The sequence below is a fragment of the Bos mutus genome, chromosome 4, assembly GCF_027580195.1.
Source record: "Bos mutus isolate GX-2022 chromosome 4, NWIPB_WYAK_1.1, whole genome shotgun sequence".
NCBI classification, from domain to species: domain Eukaryota; kingdom Metazoa; phylum Chordata; class Mammalia; order Artiodactyla; family Bovidae; genus Bos; species Bos mutus.
In genome coordinates, this window is record NC_091620.1 from 69,591,729 (window position 1) to 69,616,731 (window position 25,003).

A 25,003-nucleotide genomic window follows, 5' to 3' on the forward strand; every position below is an offset into this window, starting at 1 on the left:
ATATACAGCCTCTACATTCTTCTGTCTCAATTTGGAACCAGTCCATTGTTCCATGTCCACTTCTAACTGTGGCTTCTTGACCTGCATACAGATTTCTCAGGAGGCAGGTAACATGGTCTGGTATTCCCATTTCTTGAAGAGATATACTTACATATGTTCTTTAAGACCGATCCATCAGCCCCTCTCCCTAGTCTTCTTTTATATGAATTCAACCCTAGGAAGACTGGAAGTATCCAGTTAGAGCCCAGAGGATGGGCTTAGTTGCTCTGGGCAGGCACATCCACCACGATAAGGAATTACAGCTCGACAGCCTGACAGCCAAGGTGGAGACAGAAAAACTAAGGAAACCAGACACTGGAACTGGAACTTAAAAAGCCCTTTTATGTGGGTTTTTTTTTTTTTTTTTTTTTTACTGTAAGGAGAAATCTCATGTGACTTACTGAAAGCAAAGTTAGACAAAGTAGCTGAGCTCTTTGGAGAACAATTTCACTGTCAGGGGTATACCAGATGACCTACAATGACAGCTTCTACTAATTTTCATGATTGCTTCAGGGAAGGATGAGGCGAGCTTGACTGTTTTTGCAATATGTTTCTCAAATATAACTTCTTGGTCTGCTACACAGGTAATTACTCTAACCATAAAGTTCATGTTGCCAATTATCTCAACTATGGCCTAATTTTCCCTAATGATGCTGAAGCCTAATTCTTCTGGGTTTTGCAGTCTCTACCAAGTAAATGTTAAAACCTTTACTAGCAAAGTCAACTGCTTGGCCATGTAAGTTTATGTAGCTATTTATATCTTTTGGATGATTTGCAGTCAATTTGGAGAACTGCTAATGATTAAAATTAAAGAATGACCTAGAGGCTAAAATTAATTCATTTTAATTTATTGACAGTTTGGTTTTCACTATATTTTATACCACTATTGGCTCTGTGAAATAGTTTCCCATTCTGTGTTGTATCATCGCATGAACAGCATTCTACGTGGCATGCTTGTCTAATCTGGAGATGACATGGAGGTGAAAGGCATAACACGTATTTTGAAAGGGCAGAATTGAGATGTCAAATGTTTTTGGCAAGTTGTAATGATAAACTCCATTCTCAAAAGGTGAAATATTAAAGGGGTGAAAATAAAACCTCCTCTTGGTTCTAGCAAAAATACCTACAAAAAATAATGGAGCTGCCGTCAACCTGATTTGTAGCTATAAGAACAGCTGGTAATTGAGGTGGCATAACTTAGTTGATATGCATTGGGCATCTGGAGCTTCAGGACACCCTTAGGAGGATGGACTGATGCCCATCTGGATCTGAAAAGTGGGAGGTTTATTAGGCTTGGATGCTCCTTCAGGGAATGAGTCTTCTCTCTCGTCATCTCTGCTCTTGCTGCTTACCTCTGCATATTCAGTAGGTTCTCATCTGACTCTTAGTGTTTCATCCAGGTCCCAGAGAGAGCTGATTTGGTTGACTTGGCTGATTATCATTTTTTTCTCCCAGGTGGCGCTAGTGATAAAGAACCCGCCTGCCAATGCAGGAAACCTAAGAGATGCAGGTTCAATCCCTGGGTGGGGAAGATCCCCTAGAGGAGGTCTTGGCAACCCACCCCAGTATTCTTGTCTGAAGAATTCCATAGACAGAGGAGCCTGGTGGGCTACAGTCCATTGGGTTGCAAAGAGTTGGACATGACTACAGTGACTTAGCACATACTAGGGCAGAGGCTTTGGCACAAAGCAACCTCATGGGTCATCTTTCAGCCTCTGAGAATGCCCTGGAGTCCGGTGCTTCCCCCCAGTCCTATCAGTGGCCACCTCTACTAAAACAGCAATTGATCTCTGCTTTTCTGAACAGAGGGCTGTGGTTGGGGAGGTTTACACTAGGATCTGAATCTATATCCAAGAGCCAGATCTGGGATCAAGGAGTGAAAGCTACAAGAAGAGAGATTCAACTCTGTACAGAGTACCCTGAAAATGGAATAGGTTGTAGGCAGATGGACGGTTGGATACACCTTCCAGGCCCCTTCCAGTTCTCAAAATTATGTTTTCATTTGTACTGTCACTCTTTTATTTCTTCCCAGAAGTGTCTTAATGAAAACCATCTTTTCATATTATTTTTAAAATGAGCTGTGAAGATTATTTCTGCCACAGTATAATTATGAGCTGCCTAAGGTGTCAGAAGCAGTAATGCTTTGCATTAGCCTCTTAAATAAAATATATTTCATATGTGGAACATTTATAACTTAGATTTTATTATAGTCAGTAACTATTTAAAGAAAGGAAATCATTTACATAACGTAAATGTACCGGACCAACAAACTGCAACAAAGATACTTCTCTAAGATTTTGAAGATGAGTGTAAGAGTGTTTCAGACATTTTTTCCTAAGTAATTGTAAATGGCCTTCCAGAGATTTCAGTTAGGCTTTAAAATTCACATGTCATGATGGACTGAATCCTTTAGGACAGATTTCAGTGGTGACTCTTCTGACACTTGTCTGAGCTAAAGTCTCCAAAGTAGTGGCTTTAAATCTCACTATTCAAATTCTGCTAATTTGGAAGTGTGTGTGTATGTGTTATGAAGCGAGAAGAAAAAGTATTCCATACAATGTTCATCTTTTCTCAAACAACAAAAGTTAGTTATTTAATTGGAGAAAATCTGAAAGCACTGAGAAGACTCCCGGGTGCTTCTGTTTCCTTTTTCCAACATGAGAGTGCTTTGTGCCAAAAGGAAAAAAAAAAGGGCTGGGCAGATACAGGGCAGAGTAGCCTTGCCTCCAGCTGCCTGTTTATTGCATTCCCTCCAGGCAATACATGGTTGGGGAAAAAAACAGCTTTGTTAAAATTCCACTTCCACCATTTTGGAGGCAAGACAAAGCACTCTCAACTTCAGTTTCCTCATTTATAAATCAGGGATAATAATAGTCCTTAGGACAGAGTGTTCTTGTGAGGATTAAAGCACTTAGCACAATGTCGGGCTCTTACAGAGTACTCAGAAATTTAGCTCTTAGGATTATTTTTATCTTCATTACTCTCTAAGGGGTGGGAATTCTGTGGTTATGCTTGCCTCTGCCCAGAAAGTCAGTAGCATCAGGCCCTGTTAATGGTGTGAATCCATGTGGTCCTGTCCCACCCAGACCAGCCTGAAATAGGGTTATGTCCGGCCCCAGCTCATGATCTGCTTTTATCCTACTTGGAAGACTTGAGTCCATCCTGATCTCACTCCTTTGCTTGGACCTCATATAAGTCTGTGTCCCTCTCAGAGCCCTAGTTTCCTCCTCTTGAAAATTAGGGAACTATTTATTTATTTTTAATCGACATAAAGTCTATTCTTTTTCAGATTCTTTTTCCTTATAGATTATTACAAAATATTGAGTACTGTTCCCTGTGCTACACAGTGGGTCTTTGTTGGTTATCTATTTTATATAGAGTAGCGTGTATATATTCTTGCCTGGAGAATCCCAGGGATGGGGGAGTCTGGTGAGCTGCTGTCTATGGGGTCACACAGAGTCGGACACGACTGAGCGACTTAGCAGCAGCAGCATGTATGTATTAGTCTCAACCTCCTAATTTATCCCCCTACTTTTCCATTTGGTAACCGTAAGTTTGTTTTCTATATCTGTGAATCAGTTTCTGTTTTGTGACTAAGTTCATTGGTATCATTTTTTAGACTCCACATGTAAGCAATATCATATGTTTGTCTTTGGTGTTCTTCACTTAGTATGATCTCTAGGTCCATCCATGTTGCTGCAGACGACGTTATTTCATTCTTTTTTATGGCTGAGTCTATTCCATAATATGAAGATACCACATCTTCTTTATCTATTAATATGTTGATGGACTTTTAGGTTGTTTGTTTTGGTTATTAATAGGCACATGAAAAAATTCTCGACATCACTAATTATTAGAGAAATGTGAATCAAAACTACAGTGAGGTGTCCCCTCAACTGGTTAGAATGGCCACCATTTAAAAGTCTACAAATAATAAATGCTGGAGAGGGTCTGAAGCAAAGGGAACCTTCCTACACTGTTGGTGGGAGTGCAGATTGGTGCAGCCTCTGTAGAGAACAGTATGGAGGTTCCTCAAAAAATGAAAACTCCTGCAATCCCACTCCTGGCCATATATACAGAGAAAACTATGATTCGAAAAGGAGAACTGTTTAATTTTATAGAGTTCGGAAGTTTTGGATATTATTAAACTGTATTTATTTTAGAGATCAGATGCAAATTGTGTAGAGAAGATGGGACTCTTAGCACTGGATGAATCATTGAATAATGTCTCCTCTGACTTTCTCTCCATCAAAAAAATGCCTGTGCTTGGGTTCTGTCCCACTTGATCTGATATATTGGTAATTGGTCAGGCATTTATTTGGCCACATGGGGCCTAGCCACTGATATTTTCTAAAACCTCTCCCACTGGTGCAAATGTGCCTGCAAGGTTTATAGACACTTAGCAAGCCCAAGGTCAGACTATTAATGGCAAAGGCAGGTCTAGACTCCTGGCTTCTCTTTTCTCCCTGTACATTGTCCACAAGTTCTGGTTTAAAAGAGATTTTCTAAACATTTTTGCAGTGTTTTTTTTTTTCTTTTTCACACTTTCTCATAAGAATGAGTAATTAAATAAACACATTATTCAAACACTTCTGTTAGTTGGCTTCCTTTTAATTAAGGTTTCATTCTATGGTGTTCTACCTTAACCTCATGCTTGTTTTCTTACAATGGTGTGTTCTGAAACCTTCATTCCCAGATACCTCCTTTTCTCACCGCCTTCAAAGCCACCTCCAAAATGTAATTGCGTGTCTGGGTTCCTCACGGAGATTTTCAACCTTGATCAAATACTTAGTTCATTGTTTGTTCTTTGCAGTTTTTATTAGATTTTCCCAGGTTCTACCTGTGTGCTGATGTGATTGTACAGCACTCTGTATTCCCATGAAGTATTGGAGTAAAATTAAATAAAGTGCCTTTGTACTTTCTTTGATTTGTGTGAGCAGATGTTTCCTGCTATTGAGGGCTCATTCAGACTTCTATCATATACCAAAATGTAATTGGAATTGTGTTACCTTTTTTCATTACCTGTTGCCATGAAATTGCTTAAAGTTTCTTAGACATTGATGTCCTTAACTACTGTAATGCTTGGTTAAAATTCATCATGGGATTTAATACGTATTAAGTTCCTCTCGTCAATTTTAGTAGGATAGTTGAATGAAAGCTTAATAGAATTAGCTAACCCAAAACAGTTTACAGTTCTCTGTGTTTGTTTTGTTTTCAGGAATCTTTGTGATACTCCACGCTTGTGTGCCGAAGACTTTAACCAAATCTGCTCTCAGGGTTGGCATCCTGGGAAAAGAACAGCTTCCGGAATCAAGGAAATTTTCGGGAGGTTCCTGGCCTGGTGGATCTTTGAAGGTGAGAATGAAACCATTTTCTCTTTGTCTTTAGAAATCTAATTGAGCTGTTCTGTCTTCAAGATCTGCTTTTTGGGAGAGTGAATAGGAAACTACATTATGGAAAATTCTCTGTAAAGAACTGAGAGTATTTCTTTTTCAGAAGATTTTATAGTAGTCATGAAGGATATCAGTTGGCTATTTTGACCAAATAGGAATTTATCTGAAGTGTAGATCTGTGAAATGACAATCTATGAAGACTTATTTAAACACACACACACACACACACACACACCTCTTTAAAAAATCAGTAACATTTCTCTTCTCAGAAATTTATTATGCATTTAAGGTCTCTCTCAGCCTTCATTTCTGCTTTACCCTGCCTTCTAGGATTATTTTAAGAATCAAACAATATAACTTATGTGAAAGCACTTTGTAAACTATGAAGTATTATTTGCATAAGTGAGAAAAGCAGTCACTATTTCCAAACACTTATAATCCTCCAGATTACTCTCATACCCTCCAATCTGTTTTCTTCCATAGTGTGATTCATTTTTATTTCAATTCAGTATACTTTGCTAGGATCTTAAGAAGTCAAGTCCTTCCCTTCAAGGAATATCTGTCAAATGCAGGGCAGTCACATAAATAAATATGACCCACTCCAATATGATGTTAAGTATATTGAGAATGCAGCAAGGAGTAAAAAAGGCATCAGATGCAGCCTAGAGCCAGAAGGTTGTGTGTGTGAAAGCAGGCTTCTTGGAGGAGGTAACCCCTGCAATGGCCCTTAAAAGATGAATAGGAGTTAGACTGATAAAGAGCAGGGTGGGGTGGAGGAGGCCATTGCAGGCAATGGTGGTGAGATAGTTGTGTAAAACTCACATATGGAAGTAATAAGTCATTCAGGATTATTGACCCATAGGTATAGGGTGTATGTGTGTGTGTGTGTTTGTAAGCACTGAAGGTTTTTTGTTTTTTTAATTGAAGTATGATTGATTTACAGTGTTGTCTTAGTTTCTGGTGTATAGAAAAGTGATATATTCTTTTTCAGATTCTTTTCCATTATAGTTTATTATAAGATATTAAATATAGTTCCCTGTGCTATACAGTAGGACTTTATTATCCCAAACTCCTCATTCATCATTCCCCTAGGCCCGTTCTCCTTTGATAACCATTAGATTGTTTTCTACATGTGTGATTCTATTTCCGTTTTGTAAATAAATTCATTTGTATCATTTTCTTCAGAGTCCATAAATAAGTGATATCGTATAATATGTGTCTTCTGTCTGACTTAACTTCATTTAGTATGATAACTTCTATGTTGCGCAAATGGCATTATTTCATTCGTTTTATGGCTAAGTAATACTCCACTGTGTGTGTGTACACACACCACATCTTTATCCATTCTGTTAATATACATTTAAGTTGTTTCCATGTCTTGGCTGTTGTAAATAGTGCTGCTATGAATGCTGCCGTTCATGTATCATGTATCTTTTTGAACTACAGTTTTCTCAGGATATATGCCAGGAGTGGAATTGTAAGATCGTATGGTAATTGTATTTTAGTTTTTTAAGGAACCTCTGTACTGTTCTCCATTGTGGCTGCACCAGTTTAAATTCCAACCAAAAGTGTAAGAGGGTTTCCTTTTCTGCTGAGGGATTTTAAGGTGGCAGTCATTGGCTTTTTAGATGTGTTAACCTGAAGAAAGTTAGAGGAAGAGTTACAGTGAGCAAGGTTGAAGGAGGAAGATTTATAATGATCTGGGGAAGAGATGGGAGGACTATAATTGAGGTAGAAGCAGAGAGTGCCAGAGAATTGATGCTTTTGAACTGTGGTGTTGGAGAAGACTCTTGAGAGTCCCTTGGACTGCAAGGAGATCCAACCAGTCAGTCCTAAAGGAAATCAACCTTGAATATTCAGGAAGGACTGATGCCGAAACTGAAGCTCCAATACTTTTGCCATCTGATTATCAGAACTGACTCATTAGAAAAGACCATGAAGTCTGAAAAGATTGAAGGCAAGAGGAGAAGGGGATGACAGAGGATGAGATGGTTGGATGGCATCACCGACTCGATGGACATGAGTTTGAGCAAGCTCCAGGAGTTGGTGATGGACAGGGAAGACTGGTGTGCTGCAGTCCATGGGGTCACATAGAGTCGAACAGGACTGAGCAACTGAACTGAACTGAGTGAGGAATAGAGAAAGAAATTTTGAACAACTAGAATATTCTGAATTTTATGATAGTTTGAACATTGGAAGTGAGAAAACATTAGGACTTGGGATTGTCAGGTTTCTGACTTGAGTGATGGAAAGCATGATGATCTCATCAAAAGAATTAGAAGGGAAGTGGACTTGGTGGTGGGGAGGAGAGGACTTTGAGGTATATTTGGACATGTAGGTCAAAATGTCTGCCAGCTAGTTGGACCTGTAAGTGTGGTGGTTAGGGGAGGGCTGAGGACTAGCAACATTGATTTGGGAGTTACAGGCAATAGTTAAAAATCTTTTTAAAATATAAATTTGATATTGTACTTAAGCCTCCACTATCATTTATTTGTACACTTAAGGCACAATTCACCCCATTCTCAATTTCCATTTTATTTTTCCATTACCTGTCATTTCATTTGTGTTTATTCTTGTTGGTCCTGTTTTCTTGGGATAATAAATTGGATTTTACCTCATGACCATTGTTGTGACCTTTTGAGTTTGATGAAAGAAAATTCCACCTAGTATTTTAAAATTCCATGAAACCCTAAAATATTGTAGAATTGTAAGTGCCAGTCTCCATTTTAATTCACAGTGGCTATAGAAGTTATTTTTAAAAAGTACTTTGCTTTCCAAAGTATAGTATTTTTTTTTTCCTGTATAAATCGAGTTTTCTTGTCAATTCCTCCCTTTCATTGCTCTGTCCAGGATCTGAGCCTCGCATATGGGAGACCAAGCGGCATTTTTTTTGCATTCTTCTGTGGGGTGGTGCCAGGGTCCCTCCCTTGGGTCTTCCCAGAATCAACCCAGAATGTCATTAAGGAAGACTGTTCCAACAGAGGCTGCACTGTTTGAGGTCAAGCCTACCCAAGTCAGACTTCTGAAAATCATTACGCAGAGCCTTCTTTGAGGGAATGTCATGGGTAAAAATTTTAAATTCAAATAATACTTACAATAGTACTATTTTGAGTGAATTTTATTTGATTACCATGGTCGTAATGAACTTACTGATTTTTTTTTTCTTAAGATCTGTTGGAAAATTGCAAAACGCTCCTTTTTTACTCTTTCTAGTTCACTTCTCTAGCATCCTTCCAGAAACTTTCAAGATCGGTTAATCTGTCACTTGCAGTTTTATACAAAAGAGAATTAATTTGAAGCAGAATTAAGTACATAATGCTAACAGCTGGAGCCAGAGCCCTGGCCAGTTGAAACGCATTCTGTCCTTTCCACTTGAGCTTTTTCCTTCTTATTCCAAATCTTTATTGAACCGTGATGTTATCTATGTGTCTTAAAATAGGAAATTGAATTAAGTAAATCAGTTCACACTGATGGCATATGCTTTGGTTAATCATTCTCTGCTCAGCAAACAGATTTTGCCTCACTGCTTTGGGCTCTGATTAAGGTTTTATTGTTTTTTTACCTTTGCACCTAAAAATTTTTTTAGCATGGAATTTGTTTTTAGCATTCTCTATTGTGGTTCCTGGAGAAGGAAATGGCAGCCCACTCCAGTGTTCTTGCCTGGAGAATCCCAGGGACAGGGGAGCCTGGTGGGCTGCCGTCTATGGGGTCACACAGAGTCGGACACGACTGAAGCAACTTAGCAGCAGCAGCAGCAGCAGCAGCATTGTGGTTCCACTGCTAAAAGGAAGGACTGGAAGAGAATCGAAACCACCTGTGTTTAAATTCCAGTTTAAAAAGACCTGTCATTTCAATCCATTATCAAGCCAGTTTTTTCCAACGGGTGCTTTCAATACCAACATACTAGGCACATTCACTAATAAGGCAAGCACCGGCCATACAACCCAGTTTCCTGAAACATTTGACTTTTTTCCAGCTTTATTTCCCTTTTTAAAATAAAAGGCAACTTCCATACATTAAAAAAAAAAAAAGACACTCTTCATTTATTTTAAAATCAACACTTTTAAGCAGAAGCTATTTCTGATTGGGTCAAAAACATTGTAAGACTTGGTGAATTTCATGTATAGAAAATGAATTCATGGAAATGCTGAGTTGGTGTAACTTAAAATGACATCACATGCATGCAAGTTGTAGGTGGTCTCAAGGACAATGAATTGTTCTCTGAAATTCACAGAACGGGCAGTCATTTCTGTGAAACCAGTGGGCTGTTTCAGGGTCTGGATACACAACATGATTCAATCATCCCGAGAGTTGCTAGTCGCGAAAGGAGTTTCCACTTGCTTGTGTGCAGGACACAGGAAATATGTCTCCCCGTTTTGGTCTCTTTCTGCCTTCTGTCTCACTCATAGTCTTTGTGATATAGACAAATATGGTATCTCCAAAACAGGAGACCCTTGACAGTTTGCGTTTATGGATCTAGAAGTGGAGACAATTGGTTGTATATTGAAAAGCAGGCAAATCATCCTTCACTGGGCTTCCCCGATAGCTCAGATGGTAAAGAATCAGCCTGCAGTGCAGGAGACCTGGGTTCAGTCTCTGGGTCACAAAGATCCCCTGGAGGAGGACATGGCTACTCACTCCAGTACTCTTGCCTGGAGAATCCCACAGATGAGGAGTCTGGAGGGCTACAGTCCATAGGGTTGCAAAGAGTTGGACATGACTGAAGCAACTTAGCACGCACACACGCACGCACACACGCATGTGCACACACACCTTTCATTTGGTAACAAGTGAGAGCCCTGGGAAGACAGTGTCTTGGCATGTTGCTCTCTGCATAGCGTGGCCACATTGGACCAAATGATGATGTGAACAGAGATGGAGAGATGGAGAGACTTCTGCAGACAGTAAACACAGGGTTGTGTGATGTCTGGGAAGGGACAGGCCGGCTTTCACTGCTGTTTGGCTTGGTGGTAGGGTCTTCTGAACAGTCTGACTGTGGACAGTAGTATTGGGTGGGTCTTCCTGCTCCAATTCCAGAATGAGTGTTCCAAGTACCATTATGCCAACAAAGCACAATGGATAGCACTGATAATTAGCTTTGGAGGTGCCACTTTAAAGTATTTAGAGTTTAAAATAATATTCAAGACTTCCCTTCTTCTGCCCTATGGGTAGAGCACAGAATTTTGTTGGAGGAAGGTTGTTTAGAGAAAACTCTTAGTGAAAGAATCAGTGAGTTGCCAGGGTGACACTTCTGAATGGGCAGTCTTCCAAAAGGCTCAAATCATATTTAGCAGTAAAGTGTGTTACCCTATGCCTTTTTGTAGTGTGGGATTTTGAAAGGAGATGGGACAGGAAATGCTGAGCCACCAGCTTTTGGATCCAAATTCAGTCCCACTGTAGAGGTCACAGACATCAGCAGTTTGTGGGCCATTTTGGTGGAGGACAATAACAGTGGATTTCTAACCAGATAATGTCCTGCTACATTTGAATTTTCACTCTCCACTGCCTTTTGTCATCTGAATCCTTTCAGAATCATTCTTGACTCAGATTTATTATTAACTTTTTGAACTCTGACTTCTGTACTAATATCTTGCTGCTCATGTTAAAATGAGAACGTTGCCGCGAGAATTTCTTTTTGCATTAATTAATAGAAGAGCAAGGCAGCATAATATGAATTAATACTCTTCACATTTCCCCACAATATAAGCTGGATTCGTTATCCCCTGGGGATCTATTTCAAATTCATGCCCTAGTAAGCCATTCCAGCTAGTTGTTGGCTTTCTAGCTTTTTAAAAGCTTCTCCATAATGGGCAAATAGAGAACAATACATAATACATAATTTTGATTTTAAACTTTAAAAACATGTTTGATTGTTCTCATTATAAAGTGAGAAATGAGACAGAACTTCCTCTTCAATCCCCGGTAGTATACATATTTGTAGTTTTCTTTTGGCAAGAACCATCCTGAGGCAATTATGTCTTTTTAATATAGTTCAGACAATAAATTCTATGAGGAAAGATTAAGGATAGAAACATTATTGAGGATGCAGAATCACTAATCGAGTTTATTCATCCTTTTAACATCTTTCCTTCAGAGGACACATGTATTATCATTGATCCAACTGTTTAAAATGGCAGTATCTGCTTGGGTAATAATTACCTGTTACCAATATTTCAGATTATTCTCTCTCCTCTTCTGTTTCACTTCTTTGCTCTCAAAATTTCCAATTTTGTTTCCAGTCATCATATTAGTGTATGTGTGTCACACAGAGAATGTGACACAGCAAAGGGACAGAGGCAGAGAAAGAGAGAAAGAGCTGAAGAAAGTGACAGAAAAACAAGGGATATTTTGTATTTCCTACACAGAAACCAAAGCAGTATTTGGAGTTCCTTTCCTGCCTCCATCTTATTTATTTTTTTAATTTCTTTGACATGAACGCTACGTGATTTTTTATAACTGAACAATCAATAAGCAATTACGCAGAACCATATTCTGAGTTAGAGATCCGAAAATAGTCACTCTAGTAGAGCCGTGCTGTCACCCAGACGCCTTTCCCCTTTCAGGCTTAAGATCCTCTTTCCCCAGCGTCTGGGAGTCTTAACAGCTGGAAGCTCACAGCTGGGTCCCTCCTTGGTGATTGCCCTTAGCTGTCAGCTAAGGAGAGCTGCCTCGCTCAGGATCCTGCCCTTTGCCCCTGGCGCAGCAGCATACATTCAGTGGCTGGTCAACTTGGGGACACAGAGGCCCTTGCCCCACTTCAGGACAACTCTGTAGGGCCTGCAGGGTCAGATGGGGCTTCTGTTTTGTGACTGCACTGCAGTCCAGCTTCTCCCCCTGCCTCACCTGCTTTGTTCACGCTCCCGTTTGTGCTGAGTCCAGCAGCACTCACCAGTGAAATTTGCACGTGTAAATTCTCATCTCAGAGTCTGGTTTGAGGACGGGCAGCCTGCAGCCGCCACCATACCTGGACTGTGCCTTGCGTCCATGTGTGAGTGCACTGAGGAAAGGCACTGACTCGAGGACCATCATCAAGACCTCTGACAGTCTAGTCCCTGCCGTTCCTGTGAAAAGTGGGGATAATTATACCAGCCTCTTAGAGTTGTCGCCAGGATTCAGTAGCAAAGCATTCAGCACCTGACACACAAGAAGCACTCCTTAAATTACAGCTTTTGTTGAAATTATCTACAAATGACCCATAAATAGTGTACCTCTGCTGCTGCTGCTGCTGCTAAGTCACTTCAGTCGTGTCCAACCCTGTGCGACCCCATAGACAGCAGCCCACCAGGCTCCTCTGTCCCTGGGATTCTCCAGGCAAGAACACTGAAGTGGGGTGCCATCGCCTTCTCCGAAATGATGTACTAGTTCCGACCAGTTGATTACAATACAGAATGTATTGTAATGTCATTTTATGACATTTATTTCAGTACAGGGTCAGGTTAATGAAAGAGGCATCATCTGCTTATTTAAATAGTTCTTCCTCATTGTCAGTTTCCATTTATTTAGTGTGTAGAGAAATTGGAAAGGTCTCTAAAGGGAACCGTAAGTCATTAAAGAGGGAGAAGGAAAATGTGATGGGAAAGAATGAAAGGATCTGGAAATAAGATTGGAAGATTGAGGAGTAACTTGCTTTCTATCTTTAAGTAAGTGGAAACGTGTTATGAGGGGAATAGTGGACTTGGTTTTCCCATGTTCACAGAAGACAGAACAAGAGAAAATGGACATAAATTGAAGGAGGAATCTAGGTGGCTTTGTATTAAGGGAATTCTTCTGTTCTTGGTAAACATGGGAAGGAGCTTGTAATATATATATAAATATATATATATATATGTATTAAAAATCTTCAAAAAAAATAAAATAAAAGACAACATTCAGTCGATCACTGAGATGCTTCCTAGGGAATTTATGGAGGACTCTGAACTCTATGATTCTGAGATTTCAGAAATGATGTTTCCTAGAAACTCAGACACATATGTTCTGTTTTATAAATGGAAACTAACTACTATTTGACCACTTTCATTTTCTTTTTAACTAAATTTCTTATGATTTCTTTGAAAATGTCTATATGCACCTTGTATGTGGTTTTATGATAATGTTAATTTTTTCACTGAATAGGTATCTATTAAAAATCCCTGTGTACGAGACAGCAAAAGAGACACTGATGTATGGAACAGTCTTATGGACTCTGTGGGAGAGGGAGAGGGTGGGAAGATCTGGGAGAATGGCACTGAAACATGTAAAATATCATGTATGAAACGAGATGCCAGTCCAGGTTTGATACACGATACTTGATGCATGGGGCTAGTGCACTGGGACGACCCAGAGGAATGGTATGGGGAGGGAGGAGGGAGGAGGGTACAGGATGGGGAGCGCATGTATACCTGTGATGGATTCATTTTGATATTTGGCAAAACTAATACAATTATGTAAAGTTTAAAAATAAGATTAAAAAAAATAAAAATAAAAATATGACAAGTATCATTATCATAATTTCCAATATGTCATCTCTTTATATTATGTATAAAAATAAATTAAAACCTAGCATCCTATGCCATTTATCTATATGTGCTGTAAGTTATTTGGGGACTCAGATCTTGGGATGACGATGTTTAAATGAGCGCTTGTGAGTAATAAATCACTCCGAAGGGCTTTAGAACACCAGCAAGAGGTCTGGAACTTTGGAGAACACTTTTTCAATCAATTAATGGCTTAGAGATAAGATTAAAGAGTGGATATGGGACTAGGTTTTTAATGTTCTTTAAGACCTCAGTGTCAAAAGATAAGAGGAAGCCACTAAGATGTTTCTCAATTACTGGTAAATGTATTGGATTCTGTATTTTCTCCTTGGCATGGCTTATCAAATGAGTCATAGACAAGAAGCAGAATGAAGTGGGTGAAGGAGCCCTGGACCACAAGCCAAAATGCCTGGCTCTGCTTCCATCACAGCTAAAAATGGTCTGTGCTTCTCTTATAGAACTATGCATGGATTTTCTTTGAATCTCTTAATTTCAGAACCCTGTATTAGATGCTCATCACAGCACAGTACCTTATTTGAGAAGACACCCAGCAGACCTAACCTGAGGGCCCCATCACCCCTTGACCTAAAGCAAGCAGCTCTGCTTCTGCTAATTATTTTTTCTTCTTCTTCTTTTTTTTTTTTTTTAGCAAGCACAGGTAGATAGAGGTTCCATTTAGGTTTTCACTTGACTAAATAGATCCATTGCTAGAAACAAGAGTTCTACAGGCTGATCTCTTGTCGTCAGTTTTCTCCCCAGTATATCTCATTAAAATACTGAATTTCACTGCTTCTCTTACGGCAAACTCTTCCAGTAGCTGTCTGTCTCACGAGGGAAAATGTACACACTGTTTACCGCAGTATTCCTGGCCGCCCTCACTGCCACAGCAGCGGACATGACTTAGAATTCTAACATGAGGTCATCTTGATCTGGTTATCAAATGCAGAGTTGGAGACTGGGTGGCCTCTCACAAGCAGCTCGTGCAGTCGGCTTCCTGTCTGATTTTGCTCAGCATCATCCTGCTGTCCTTCTAAGCCGCCCAGGCCATTCTGTTCCTATTCTGAGCATACCTCCTCCATAAGGCCTTCCTTGATTGCTCCAGCCCCTATTAATCTGGCCCATCTCTGAAATTCTCTTACACACATGGGCATTTATGCTAGTCTGCATTCCATTTTATCCAGTTTGACAATAGTATTATGTAGCCTGCCTGTGCACAGCGTTATTTTCGCCCCCTCAGGTGCCAGGGAACACTACAGCAGTCTCTGTGACCACCACTTACCTAGAGAAATACACATTCCAGCATCATCCCCAAATGTAAATTTTCAGTGTTCAGTTCACTTTAGTCGCTCAGTCGTGTCCAACTCTTTGAGACCCCATGGACTGCAGCACACCAGGCCTCCCTGTCCATCACCAACTCCTGGAGTTTACTCAAACTCATGTCCATTGAGTCAGTGATGCCATCCAATCATCTCATCCTCTGTCATCCCCTTCTCCTCCTACCTTCAGTCTTTCCGAGCATCAGGGTCTTTTCCAATGAGTCAGTTCTTTGCATCAGGTGGCCAAAGTATTGGAATTTCAGCTTCAGCATCAGTTCTTCCAATGAATATTCAGGACTGATTTCCTTTAGGATGAAGTGGTTGGATCTCCTTGCAGTCCAAGGGACTCTCAGGAGTCTTCTCTGACACCACAGTTCAAAAGCATCAATTCTGCGCTCAGCTTTCTTTATGCATTAAGATATTCTGGAAGAAGTTTTAGCAACATGAATGGAAATAAAACTTACCTTAAGTTATAACACATTAAAGCTCAAAGCACTTGCCTTGATCTGATGATATAGATTTTAAGCCTAATTCTGCCTCTCACTTTGGGTTCATCAGCAAGTCACTTGTTCTTTAAGATCTTCTTAATAACTGTAATAATAGTGCTATTCTTTGTTCTTTGCACCTCAAAGAGTGCTTTTGCATGTTCTGTAATTTGAACTTCACAATGACCCACAAGGTACTGAGGTAAGCTAGTGTCTATCAAACAAGAAAACTGAGCTTGGGGCCATGACCTCAAATCTTTTTTAAAAAAACTATTTATTTTGTACTGGGGTATAGCCGATTAACAAACAATGTTACAATAGTTTCAGGTGAACAACAAAGGGACTCAGCCATATACATACATGTATCCATTCTCCCCCAAACTCCGCTCGCATCCAGGCTGCCATATAACATTGAGCAGAGTCCCGTGTGCTGTATGCGAGGACCTGGTTGATCATCCATTTTAAGTATAGCTGTGTATACATATCCATTCTAAACTCCCCAAGTATCCCTTCCCCTCCTCCACCCGCTCCACAACCGTGTTTGTTCTCTAAGTCTGTGAGTCTGTTTTTAAGTAAGTTAATTTGTGTCATTTCTTTTTAAATTCCACACATTAGGAATTCCATAGGCTATTTCTCCTTCTCTGACTTACTTTCCTAGGTATAACAATCTCTAGGTCCATCCATATTGCCCCAAATGTGTGCCCTCAAATTTTTATGTGTTAAGCTGACAGTAGGCACTGAAACTCAAATCTTCTGGCTTCTATTTTATTGTTCTACTAAACTGTTACTAAAAGTGTTATCTGCATGACTTCCCTGATGACCCAGTGGCTAAGACTCTGCACTCTCAAAGCAGGTGTTCCAGATTCGATCCTTGGTCAGGGAACTGGATCCCTTATACCGAAACTAAGAGTTTGTGTGCCACAGAGTAAGATCCTGCGTGCTACAACTAAGATCCAGCACAGCCAAATAAATAAGATTACGTCTAAACACAGGTGTTGTCTGCGGACCAGCTGCCAGCTGTGTGGGTGTCACCTGGGAGCTTGTTAAAAATGCAGAAGTTCAGGCCTCACCCCAGACCTGCTTTCTCAGGATCTACATGTTAACAAGATGCCTAGGGATTCATCCATCATTTAAAGGGGAAGAAGTACTGTAATATCAGAACAGTATAAGCCTCTGTGGTACAAACATGAAAAGGTTTTTAAAATTTTTATCCCTCTCCCTGCCATCAAATCTCCTCTGTCATCTCTCCCTTTCCTTTGAAGAGATTTTGAGCAGATTTGATAGACTTTTAGTTACTTTCTGTTCTTTTTTCAAATAAGTTTCATATACTCTAATCCAGTTTTAAAACTTCAAACTCATATGGAAGGAAAAGCTTTCCTTTACCCCAGCCCAGCTTGTACCCTTCAAAAGGTTGTTTTTTCTTTTTTGTTTTTGGCCTGTTCTTAAACCAAATGTACTTACTTCCAAGTTCTGACTCTTGATAATGTATCATGATGATGTTCAGTGTTCAGAATAAGAAATTCAGTTGCCCCACTCAGTCTTCAGCGAAACTCAGAAGTAAAAACCAAGCACACACGCCCAACATTAAGTAACCAAGATATTTCAGGCTCTATTCACTGTATTTCACCAGCTTATTGGACCAAGGCTGACTTACGGTTGGTTGTCTCTGGCAAAAACTGAAGTTGTTAAAGTATGAGACTGTACTTCATGAAAAAAGAACATTTTCAACCTCTTGTTCTTAATTTTTGTTTTCTTTTTTCAGTCTTCTTTGACTCGGAAGCCAAGAGTTAGATTTATTCACCAGTAGCCAAATGCCTGTCCTTAGATGCTAGATGGAATTCCAGGAGACTTCCCTGTGGGTCCAGTGATTAAGACTTTAGACTTTCACTGCAGGGAGTTTGGGTTCAAACCATGGTTAGGAACCAAGATTCTGCATACCGTGTAGCACAGCAAAAAAATAAAAAATAGAGAGAGAGATGAATTATCCCAGTCCCAACCGCATACTTTGTTGAACTTCTAACTCTGCCCTCCACCCTGAAATGAAAGTTTCATTTTGACTCTCCTGCCACCTTCTCTGTGTCTAGTTTGTCTTCACTTTCATGTGACAAAAAAAGGCAGCTTTTATCTTTGTTTCTGGGTTGCAGATTTCATACATATTCATTAGCAGTTTCCTTTTCCAGCTACTAGTTTGTAGTTTGTTATTTGTAAATGAAGTCTGAAATGAAGGACAGCTCCCAGTTCTCACTTTAATACACTTGAGTTGTTCGTCTTGATTTTGGAAGTCATGAACCAGATAGGAGTGACTTTTGAAGGCTGTTTTCTTAGGCTGCGTCATTCAGGGAAGGGGTGTATATGTGTCTCTGTGTGTCGTGTGGCTTGGGTAGGTAGACAGGACAAGTGCAGAAGGAGTTTTTCCAGAGTATCTTCAGGGTCATCGTGCTAGGCAGTACACCCACTATCTCACTTTATCTTCACAAGGGCACTCTGAGAGAGGTGTTGTTGTTCTTAGAAGCCTGAAACCAAAGCTAAGGAAAAGTAAGCAATTTGCTCCAATTCTCAAAGCTAGTAACTGAAGGAGTGGTGATGACAGATAATTAAATGTGGAAGTTTCACGTGCTTTTCTACTTGATCCGTAGAAATTGATTGTGGGACGTTTTGGAGTAATTACCTTTAGAGTAATTCTCAGGCTTCTCTGATGGCTCAGAGGGTAAAGAATCCACCTGCAAGGCAGGAGACGTAAGAGATGTGAGTTCGAACCCTAGGTTGGGAAAATCCCATGGAGGAGGAAAGTGGTAATCCACTCCAGTACTCTTGCCTGAAAAATCCTGTGGACAGAGGAACCTGGCAGGCTTTGGCCCAAAGGGTCGCACACAGTCAGACATGACTGAGTGATTAAGCACACACACCTTTAGAGAGTCAATTTGTTTTTATTTCAGTGTATTAAGTTGTTAAGAACAGTGTTACTAGGCCTGGGCTAGTGGGAGTGGAGCCTGCCGGTCCTGCCCTCACTTAAACCTGAGGCTTGGTGCTGGGCCTTAGGTGCCAGGGAAACTGACTCAGTATTTCCATGGATTGCTCTTTTAGTTAGTGCTTTGTTTATTGGAGAATGCTACAAAACCCTACCATTATGTGTCTGTAGAGAGTTGTTCTTCCCACCTTCAAGAAAGCTCTGGTTTGCAGAAAGCTCTTGTTCTTCCCCTCCCTCTCCTCTGGAAAACAAAACAGATGCAACTCTTAGGGCGGACTTAGCACCACACACTTAGCAATTTCAGGCACCACCTTTGCGCCTCCCATAATTTCTGGAGTGTTAGCAGGCAGCACACCTGTCCTTTTAAGGGCTGTTTTTCTAAATTTGCTAGTCAGGCAGGTAATCTCTTTGTATTGTGAGTCTGTTTCTTGATTGTTGCATCAGATTCCCTCTGAGTCTCTCCTTGTTCAGGTTGGTGGCTGTGGACAGAGGACCCCTCCTGGGTACCCTTCTGCCTTGGAGAGGATTGACATTGCCCTATAAATAGAGGCCGCAGAAACCTGCACATGTTAAGACCAGCCTGAAGCAACTCTATACTAGCTTCTTAAAATTTTTGCTGAAATTTAAAACACTATTTGCCTTCAGATGTAAAACAGAGGCCCTTTTTTTGGAACTCAGTAGCACTCAGAGTTGTCTATTGTCTACCAAGCAAGTTGTAATTAAGTTTCCTATGCAATTTACCATGTGATTTAGGATATGTGATTTTTTTTTTTTAAAGCCAAGGGCAGAAGTATTTTTAAATAATGTTGATTTTCCTCAAATATAAAAGTAATACATATTCATTGCAGATAATTTAGAAAGCAGTGGAAAACATGAAGAAAATAAAATAATACAGGTAAAATGATTATTAACTTTTTGATGTGTGTTTTGTGTTATACTCACATATATATGGATGCACACACAGCATGTTTAGCTTCTTGAAAAACAATTTTAATGGAATTAGCCCTTGGGACATTAATGCCCAGCATTTTTCTCCTTTTCAACTTGTTCTTTTTATTTTTAGATTGGAATTTTACACATATAAAAAGAGAGGGAGAATGGCTCCGTATTCAGGAATGTTTACTATGAAAACAGGTTGCCTAGATTCTGGTCTTGGTTTTGCTGTGCTAGCTTGAACCTTGGGAAAGCCACTTAATCTTTCTTTGCTCAGTTTTCCCATATATAAAGTGGGGACAAAATAGAACATGTATCATTCACAATGTAGACTGTTAGCTATTATTATTTTCTAAAATGAAGATAACATATATGTAATGTAAAAAGAAAAACTATACATAACCTAACATTTTTGTTTGTGTTCTATTCCTTGATCATACCCCTTCCCTCCCTCCAGAGGTAACATTGCCCTAACTCATTGTTTAGCTTTATATAATTTGAACTTCATATAATCAACCTCATACACATTTTTACTTAACATTATGTTTGTGAGATTTCTTCAGGTGATTTTTTTTCATTGCAAAGAGTATATGTCACATTTTTTAATCCCTTTGGATTGTCTTTAAATTTCATATTATTACAAGTCATGTTGCTGTGAACATTCTCCTACCTGTTTCTTGATGCTCATGTGTAAAATTTGTTGCTCTTGTCCTTCTGGTTTTTATTTTTTCAAGAAGTTTACCTGCTGAGTAGTATTGTATGAGCATCTTCGATTTCACTGGGTATTGGAGAATTGTTTTCCAAAATGATTGTATTGGTGTATATATATATATATATTTAAGGGCTTCCCTGGTGGCTCAGTGGTAAAGAATTCGCCTGTTAAAGCCAGAAACACGGATTCGATCCCTAGGTCAGGAAGATCCCCTGGAGGAGGAAATCGCAACCCACTCCAGTGTTCTTGCCCAGGAAATCCCGTGGACAGAGGAGCCTGGTGGGCTACAGTTCATGGGATTGCAAAAGAGTTGGACATGACTTAGTGACTAAATAGCAGCAATATATACTTAAACCAGAATGTGCCCAAGATGAAAAGTCTAGGCAATGTAACTTTTGTTCTGTATAGATAATATGTCTTTTCTCTTTGACTGTTTTAAAGATATTTTCCTGTCCTTGGAGAGATGTTGTTTTATTATAATATGTCTAGGTGATATTTCTTATTATTCATCCTTTTTAGTATTAATATATATTGACACCATATGTCAGTGAATTTCATGTCTCCCGTCATATCTGGAAAAATTGTTGCTACTACTATAAACATTCCCTCACTTTCATTCTTCCCCTTTGAAACTAACTAGACTTACTTAAACCTCATTTATTTTCTATGACTTAAACTCTTTTTTTGTATTTTTCTTCTGCTCATGCTCTAATATGAATCACTTATTGAACTCTATTTTCTTTTTAATAATACTGTCTTTAGCTATATCTACTATGTTTATCATATATTGAGTTAAAATTTTAAATTAATTGATTTTACTGTTAATTTTCAGAATTTTCATGTTACTTTGTAAATCTGCCTGGTCAGTTGTATAACATTTTATCCTTTGTGTTTAAAACAAAATTTTAATTGTGCTAAAATACATGAGTATTTTTATGCCATCTTCACTGTTTCCAAGTGTACGGTTCAGTTAAGTACATTCACGTTGTTATGTAGCTGATCACTGGAACTCTCTTCGTTCTGCAAAACTGAAACTCTTTCCCCGTTAAACAGTGCTGTATCCCTCGCCCCTCCTCCAGCCTCTGGCAAGCGCTGTCCTACTTTCCATCTCTATGAACCTGACTTCTCTAGGGGCCTCAGCTAAATGAAATCCTACAGCATGTTTCTGTGTCTTGTTTATTTCACATGACGTGCCACCAGGGTTCATCCACGTTGTAGCATATGTCGGGATTTCCTTCCTTTTTAAAGCTAAATAATATTCCATTGTGTGTATTCCTTTGTGACGCTTATCACCATTTTTGTTTCTTTAACTATTTCAAGTATGATAATCCTTAATCTCTCATAACATTTGATGTCTCTGGGCATCTACTTCTATTGTTCTGCTGATTTTCCTTCATGGTGGCTGATTCTCCTCAGTGTTTGGCAGTGTTCTTTATGAGGTTGTAATGGAATGAGCTTCATACCAAGAGATCTTGATAGCTATCATGAGGAGGAATTTTTTTAATTAAAAATTTTTTTTATTTGAGTATAGTTGATTTACCATGTTGTGTTAGTTTCAAGTGTACAGCAAAGTGTATCAGTGATGCATATACATGTATCCACTCTTTTTTAGATTCTTTTCCCCTATAATAGGCCATTACTGTGTGTTGAGTAGAGTTCCCTGTGCTTCACAGTAGGCCCTTACTAGTTATCCATTTTTTAGTTATCTATTTTATATATAATAGTATTGGAGAAGGAAATGGCAACCCATTCCAGTGTTCTTGCCTTGAGAATCTCAGGGATGGGGGAGCCTGGTGGGCTGCCGTCTGTGGGGTCTCACAGAGTCGGACACGACTGAAGTGACTTGGCAGTATGTGTATATCATTCGCAATATCCTAGTTTATCCTTCCTTCCCCCTTAACCCCGGTAACCATAAATTTGTTTTCTACATCTTAACTACATTTCTGTTTTGTGTATAAATTCATTTGTATCATTTTCTTGTAGGTTCCACATATAAACAATATCGTATGGTATTTGTCTTTCTGACTTACTTCACGCAGTATGACAATCTCTAGGTCCATCCCCGTTGCTGCAAATGGCATGATCTCATTCTTCTTTATGGCTGAGTAGTACTCCATAATGTGTATATGTTTGTGTGAGTGTGTGTGTGTGTGTGTGTGTGTGTGTGTGTAATATACCACATCCTTTTTTAGGGTGAACTTTTTTTCTACTTTACCAAGGGCAGAGCCCTTGGGGATCCAAGTTTCATGTAATTGCCTCTGTTCTGACTTTTCTCTCAATATGGATCCAAGACCTGTACTACTTTTTTTTTTTTATTGAAATATAGTTGATTTACAATGTTGTGTTAGTTTCAGGCGTACAGCAAAGTGACTCAGTTATACACATATATGTGTGTATATATATACATATATTCTTTTTCAGATTCTTTTCCATTATAGGCTATTATAAGATTTTGAATATAATTACCTGTGCTATTCAATAGGTCCTTGTTGTTTATCTGCTAAAGCAGTGTGTATCTGTTAATCCCCAACTCCTAGTTTATCCCTTGCCCCCACCTCGGCAGCCACAAGTGTGCTCCCCAAAAGTTTGCTTGGTGAGTTCATTTTTGTTTTGTATATAAGTTCACTTGAATCATTTTTCAAGATTTCACATATAAGTGATGGCAAAGACATATGGTATTTGTCTTTCTCTTTCTGACTTACTTCATTTAGTATGATCATCGCTAGGTACATCCATGTTGCTGCAAATGGCATTATTTCATTTGTTTTTATGGCTGAAGAATATTGCATTGTATTAATATCTATATACCACATCTTCTTTATCCATAAGTGTCAGTGGACACTTCAGTTCCTCCCATGTCTTGGCTGTTGTAAATAGTGCTGCTATGAACGTTGGGGTGCATGTATCCTTTCTGATTAATTTTCTCCAGGTATATGCCCAGGAGTGGGATTGCAGGGTCATATGGTCGCTCTATTTTTAGTTTTTTAAGGAACCTCCAAACTGTGTTCCATGGTGGCTGCACCAGTGTACATTGTCATCAACAATGTAGGAGGCTTCCCTTTTCTCCACACCCTCTCCAGCATTTATTTTTTGTAGACTTTAAAAAATAAAAAAAGATTTATACAACTTTCACACAGCAGCAAGATACAAATTCTGTTCAAATTCCCATATACTGTAAACCAGCAGACAGTGGAACATATCCAGGGACATAAAACAAAGGTTCAAAAATTTCATGGTCTAAAGTTATGGAAATCATAGAGTCTGTTTTCTTATCACTGTAAAATTATGTTAGAAACCAGTATCAAAAGATATTTGAAAGTTATCCACGTATTTTCAAGTGCAATGTAACATTTACCGAGAAACATACTATTTGTAGACTTTTTGATGATGGCCATCCTGACAGGTATGAAGTAATACCTCATTGTAGTTTTGATTTGCATTTCTCTAATAGTTAGCGATGTTGAACATCTTTTCATGTATCTGTTGGCCATCTGTATAAGACCTGTACTCTTGACACCTCCACCCTCCCTCTCCTTCCCAGAAATTGATGATAGAAAAATACCTTTAACTATTGATTTCAGTTCTGGCTTAACCTTTTATGATTAATGTTTTTACTTTTCTGTTATCCTCTGATATTTCCCTTTTAATTACTTATAGCTCAGCTTTTCTTTTACAAGCTGTCTTTTATACTTTATCCGTAATATTTTAGTATTTATTTGGATTTCAGAATATGTAGTTTGCTATATTGCCAGAAATGGAAATTCCGAGCGTTAAAAATTTTACCCATTGTCAACAATGTTGGAAACAGGAAGGAAATCTAAAAAAAAGAGGATATATGTATATGTATGTGCTTAATCACTCAGTCATGTCTAACTCTTTGCAGCCTTACAGACTGTAGCCCAGTCCTCTGTCCAGGGATTTTTCCAGGCTCCTATGTCCATGGGATTCTCCAGGCAAGAATACTGGAGTGGTTTGCCATTTCCTCCTCCAGAGGATTGTCCCAACCCAGAGATCAAACCTATGTCTCCTGCATTGTAGGCAGATTCTTTACCACTGAGCCATCGAGGAAGCCTCATGTATATGTATAGCTATTTCACTTTGCTGTACAGCAGAAACTAACACAACATTACAAAGCAATTACATGCCAATAAAAAAAATGAAGAACTGTCAAAACAAACAAAAAAATTATTATTGGAAACAGGATTGCTCTGATGTTGGTAAGTTAGGAGAGAGCATGGCCCTTTTGCTGTGGGGAGGACTGAAGGGCAGCAGTATTGTCATCCATCTGAATGCCTTTCTGACTTACTGAGTCTCTTGGATTTGTGGTGAGGCCATAAAAATATTGTGTGAAACTCCTGGGATTGCTTTGGTTTCTGAAATATTATCTCCATTTTTGTAATTTTGATCTCTCCCATTGTTAACTGATACTATCCACTCTCAATTTAGTATTTTCCCAGAGGAAATTCAGCACTCTCATGGAGGATATTTATAGCCACATTTGTTGACACTCATCTCTGATGTCTTTTAATTATTCTTTTCATATGTCTTACTGTTAACAAGACTGTAAACCAGGTTTCCAAGTGTGAAAGTGCTACAGCTGCTCTGGGATTGGTCTTGGTTGAAAAGTCGTGTTGTATTGTTTTT

General features: G+C 39.2%; 1 protein-coding gene across 5 annotated transcripts in view; it reads left to right on the plus strand.

The window, feature by feature from the left end:
• The window catches only part of NRCAM (neuronal cell adhesion molecule), a 320,887-nt gene that overhangs the window by 66,637 nt on the left and 229,247 nt on the right, over nt 1-25,003 (plus strand). For all 5 annotated transcript variants that reach the window (XM_070369605.1, XM_070369599.1, XM_070369603.1 and 2 more), the window contains exon 2: nt 5,258-5,394. The gene's annotated coding sequence lies outside the window, so the exon portion shown is untranslated. The remainder of the gene's footprint in view (nt 1-5,257; nt 5,395-25,003) is intronic.